Consider the following 6,000-nt stretch of genomic DNA (forward strand, 5'->3'; position numbering starts at 1 on the left):
ACTACATAACCACTTTATGGCCTGCGTCCTGAGCTGAATTCCATAAAACCTTCTTGTCACACTGAAGTAGTCTAAGTTTCCACTATATCTACTGGGTTATCACTTTGTGCTATGAAACAAGAACTATCTTCCCTCAGAGCAACTACGTCCAGCACTGGCAGGACTCTCGGAGCAGAGGGCTCCTGGAGGCTCAGCAGAGTCGGTATCATCATTTTTCCCCACCTCTTCATGAAATCCCTTTCATGACCAAAAAAAGTTTCTACTCTCCTTCCACAGTAGTGACCTGCTGTTGTACCTGCTGACTGCACACGCAGGAGCAGGTCCTGCAGGTATTTCCTTCAACACAAGGAGAAGCACTGAAAGGCTGTGTAATGGGGAAGGGGTTGGAATGTTACCTCGTGCTCCGTGCACGAGCTCTTGTCCGACGAGGCATGCATCCCACGCCACCCTGCACCGCTCCCGCATCAAACCTCTGCCCTTCAGGGTCACAGATCAAGACGACGCTGCTTTGAATCACCCTCCAAAACCCTGCTCCCAGACACTCAGGACAGGCCTATGGTGTGTAGATATTACAGACCCAATGCCTCAGACACCCAGGTGAGGGTGACTTTGGCTCAGGGAGAGTGAGCATCAGCTGTGTTTGCCTCTGGACTAATTTTTCTGTCCACTAGAGAGCACTCAAATACAACCTATAGACCAGGGACAGGTTGCTGGTGCTAAATGCAATCCTCAGCTGTGTCTCGCCCTTTGGGAGCCAGCTGCCCAGCTCCTGTCCAGCACCATTTTCTTGCACAGTCAGTCCCACTGACTCCAGTCTAACCCTCAGCTTATGCTCTAAACATGACTCTGGGACCAGTTACACTGGGATTTTCTACAGAGCTGAACCACATTTGACCGCATTTGCAGTTAGGGCTGATGTTTTTATTTACTTTTTACACACAATTTTACTCCCAATAGCTAAACTAAGAGCCTTTCACTGACTCATAAGCCAGAGGAGTTTTCTCAGCCACATGCCTCAAAATGAAGAGGGTTGTGGGAGACCCAGTCTTAGGTTTACAGTTGGACTCCATGATCTTAAGGGTCTTTTCCAACCTAAATGATTCTATGATTCTATGATTCTGTTCTAAGTAGGAGTGAGATGAAAAAGGGGGAGAAGAAAGAAATGCTAAAGGCTAGAAATCAGCAGCCTACAGCTCCTGTTCTCCATGATCTCTCCCTGTACTAGCACAGGGCTTTTCTGCCAGAGAATAGATCATTCTCCATCCACCAGGCTGGAGCAGGGCAGGCAAGGAAATACAGAGAAATGATGGAGATGCAGCAACCATCCCCCTCCCCAGCGCTCAGAAAGGGGCACAAACATGTTTGCTGTCCTTTGCCAGACATGACTCAAAAGCCCTCCCCTTGGCCCTCGCTGTGGCGACCTAAAAACCATGTGAAAGAGGTTTTTGAAAGGACTTGGGCAAGCTCAGATGGCTCGGGGGCTGGCAGGCAGCTGCAGAGCTTATGGTCTGAGACCTGTGAGATGGCCAGGTCCTCTGCAGAGCTTATGGTCCAATGCCTGTGAGATAACCAATAACCAGGTCCTGGCCTCCTTGGGGAACAGTTTGGTGCTCAATCAGGGACCCATTCGGTGAGTGGGCAATGGGAACTCTCTGCAGCGAGGGCTGCATGGGAGGGCAGCCGTAGCAGAGACCCCAGACCTGAGAGGTGAAGGAGATGATCTTCCCTGTCCCTTCAGCCCTGACTGGGACATGGACAAGGCAGGTTTGCATCAGGTAGACTTTCACGACATGTGCTGGAGGCCTGCCCACCGGCCGTCTTCTGCAGGTCCTGAGTTCCCACAAAGGGTTAAAGCAAGGAAGAAAAACCTCCCAAAGCCTGTTAAAATAGAGTGATTTGTGGCCAGGGTCTGTTCATTCAGTTGATGCAAACAGACTGCAGCCCTACAGTTTAATCCCTCTCTGTTCCCCATGAGGGTACGGGGGGATGGGGGTCTCCATCAGGGCCGAGGTGTGACCCCATGAACTCGTCCCAGGGTCATGTCTGTCTCCCGTACGCTGAGCAGGGACCAGCTCCCGCAGCACTGCATCCCTGCCTGGGTGTGATTCTTGGCAGCTCATGGATTTGCTTTTCATCTCCCCCGAGACAGCAGGCGAACAACAGTAAACTTATAAGCCCAGGGGGAATTGTCCACCAGTTTTTGAATCCCTGGCAGAGGACTCTGCCTGTAATCACGCCAGGATGAGGAGAAATCAGAGCCCTGCTTAGGGTATAGTAAATAAAATGGGGGGGAAAAAGCAAGGGCAGAGGAACATATTTAAAAACAAAATAAATTGGCTATGAAAACACAGTTTAAAAGCTGAACATGAAACTTTTTTTCAGCCTTGATTCATATTGGGAGAAATACAATATTATTTAATTACTGAAAAAGGCTGCACTAGGGTAATAGGATTCCAGTGAGATGACCAGTCACTTTATCACTCCTACCACTATTTGTTTTCAGATGACAATTACAAAACCCAGATGTGAACCACTAGGAGGTTTTATATTAGGATTGGGCTTCTCTGTGAGTTTCAAAGGTAGCCAAAATGGTAGATTTAAAGTTCACTCTTGTTATATGATGTGGTAAGGTTGTTGATAGCCTGTCAAGTCAGTCTTTTAATCTACACACCTCCTAAACTCAGGATAAATTTATTCTGGGGAGAAGGGAGGAGAGTTATATAGCTGTTCTTCATTATGCCTCATGCTTTTCCCCCTCCTTTAAACAGTTAACCTGTAATATGATGAGCCACATGTCAGGAATAATCTAGTAGAAACCATTGGTAATCCCTGCCGAAAGATAAACCTGGCTCTTGACCTGCTGCAGCCCTGGAATTAAAATTCCACCTCTCTTAAGTTTGGGGGTCCTAGGTAAATCATGGATAAATTTCATAGTAGCCAGTGAGGAAGAAAAGTTGAGATTTCCTGGTTTGCCCCAGTTTAATAAAACCAAGCCTTAAAATACAGAAAAATTATGTTATTAAAAAAGCACATCTACATTAGATAGATACAGTAGACTTTTTTTTCCCAAAGAAAGGATGGGTTTTGCATAGTTGATTCTTTACAGAGGTGCAATGAAAAGTGTATTTCCCCAGATCAGGGAAAGGTGAAGGAACAGTCAGTAATTGCACAAGTTTCCAGGTAGACTCCCAAATATGTCGCCAAGTTTTTCAAGTACATCTTCACCACACACCTGACCTAAGCTGTTGCCCAAGGACTTTACCTTGGTTTCCCTCACTCCCACCAAAGAAGCTCTGGAGGTGTTTATGACCATCCTAACTTATATGGTTGGAGATAAACAAGAACCCAAGGTCTCCTTGGCTTTGGTGCTGCCTTCTGGTTGCTCATTACCTGCGTGAAATGTGGAGATGATTCCCTCTATGAAGATCCTGCCTGCAGGAGTAGGAAAAGGGGTTCTTTGAGGGGATTCTGAGGTTCATGGAGACCCAGGCTCCTCTGCTGAACTACCCATCGCAGCACAGTTCGAGCCAGTCAGGTTAGATCTGGCTAGATTTTGTTCCTGGATTTCTTTTTAAAATTAGGAAACTTTTCAGGGACATTGTTGGAACAATTCCTCCATTTTATGAGTGATTCTGGACCTGACTGAAATTCTCCCAAATGGAAAAATTTCAACTTTGTGAATTAGGAAGGAAAGGGAAGGGGGGCGGGGGGGGAGGGCAAAAGGGTGTTAGTATGTTATTCTTCAGCATCTCTTCCTAAAAAAAGGTGTATGCAATTGCTCTGTCTGTCTGTTGCTCCATGTGTCTGCCAGTCTAACTGTCTGCTCCCCACCTAATAACATTGTAATAACCCAATGGCCAATTTTAACCAAATACAACAGAAGAGGAGATGGCTGGACAACTTTCAGCTCCTCCAACTATTGTAAAGACCTGGCAGCCCAATAGGTAAGAGGCCGGCATTTGCGTCCCTCTAAGGGAAAGACTGAAACATAAACTCAGCAGATACCTGTTTGGTTTGGCTTGCCAGTAGGCCAGGCTTGCTGTGTACCTCCAGTGGGGGAGGGAAGTATAAGGCAAGTACAATACAGATTTTTTGTAACCAGAGTTACATTAGTTCTGCTGCTCTGTTTTCAAGTCAAGATTACATGGTCTTGTGCTATGTCTGCATCTCCAGGCAGATGTCTTGGATCTCTGGTACATCGCCATTTACAGTGTCTTGTGTAGGCAATGGAATGAGGCCTCAATGGTTAAATTCATGACCTTAGAAGTAGATCTCACCATTCTGGAGCCCTCGTGCATTAAATATATACGCACTTATTACAGTAATTGAAAATCAAGTCAGTATAGTCTCTGGAGCTAAAAGAGTGATACAGCTGATGCGTGTCTAGCAAATCTCACATTTACGTTGTAGATCAAGTGAAACGAATTCTCCCTAAATGCTTCTTTATCACACTCCTCCAAAACAGTAACTACTAAAATGATACTATATGGGTGTTGGAGATTTTATAGAAATGGATGGTTGCCCTTCAGAAAGACAGAGGAAAATACAGCTCTAGAGATAGATGTAGCCATTTATGGCACACACTTTGGATATTCTTCTCATGAGTCAAGTTTTCAGCTTTCCGTAATGCAAGGAGAAGGAACCGCCATCTGGTGAGAGAAACAATCAGACTGAGGAGAATGGAAATGAAGTCTCCTTGAGAGACCACATTGTTCAAGCTGGTCCTACAACCAGCTGTATCCATTCCTTCTTCATATCACTGGAGCCTCTGCTGAAATCAGTCACTCAGGTGTTCAAAGCTACAATTACAAAACCGGAATGATAAATGCTACCCAGGCATTACACAGTCAGGTCAATTGGTCTGGGCTGTGCTGAGCTGGGGAGTAGAAAAGGAGAACCAGGAATCGTGGAAAGCTGATTGCATGGAAGGTGGTCTTCTTTCCCAAGACTCCATCAGGAATGCCCATACCGACCCTGTGCAAGGTTGGAAATTCACCTATAGTATTTGCTTAATCGTTTGCCCAAGCTGCCTGCAAGAGCAGGCAGGAACCAGTTACTACAGAGAGGGAAAAACTAAGATGGGAGGGAGTATAGCTGTCCCAGTGCCCTGGTCAGTACTGGCGTGGCTCCATCCATTTTATTAACTTGAGGGCTCTTTGAGACAGAGTTGGAGCAATGCAAAATAAGATGGAGCTTCACCTGATACACCTATAGTAAAAGCTCTGTAACAGCTGATCCTGCAACTCTTACACACTTAGAATTCCCTCTGACAGCATGGCACAAAGAAAAAGGGATGTGCCCACATAATGTATTCCTGTCCACAGCCAATTTTCCATCTCTCTCTCTTACATACGGTACATACTTGTACTCGGCTGCTTTACATATGTTTCACAGCCTAAGGGGAGAGAAACCAGAGTGAGTGTCTTCCAGACTGCTAGTGCTTTCCACATTTCATCTGTGCATCGGAAAACACCTTGCACGGAGGCTTGCTGCTATAAATCTCTTCACCGGGAGATGGTGCTCCTGCCCTGGGAGTGATCCCTCCCTGCGAGCCCGGGCAGTCCCCGGTGCTCAGCTTTCTGCCGATCCTCAGTCCCACTGCAGCCACCCAGCCCTTCTGCTGAGGTGGGTCTGGATGGCCCTGTGGGACAGTTTCTTCTCCTCTGAGCTTCTCATGCTACTCAACAGCTGAAGGAGAAAGAGGCCCGGGGCATGAAATGACTACAAAAATAGTTGGAAAAGGAAAGCAGAAATTGTGGGGTTAAAATGCAGAACTGGACAGGAGGCCAGAGGATAAGGTGGTGGTAAAAAGTAGTTTATGAGCTGCTCAGTTTGCCCCATGGTCTATGCTGGTCTCTGTGGGGCCTTTTAGGTGAGAGGAATCTCTCCTAACTGCCAGGTGCCCAGCCCAAATCCCCCACGTCCCCACCGTCGTGGAAGGGCATACTGCCCTGGCAAGAAGGTCAGAGAGACACAGTCTTTGAGAGAAGTGATCCAGGC

The sequence above is a fragment of the Gymnogyps californianus genome, chromosome 3 (assembly GCF_018139145.2).
Source record: "Gymnogyps californianus isolate 813 chromosome 3, ASM1813914v2, whole genome shotgun sequence".
Classification (NCBI taxonomy): domain Eukaryota; kingdom Metazoa; phylum Chordata; class Aves; order Accipitriformes; family Cathartidae; genus Gymnogyps; species Gymnogyps californianus.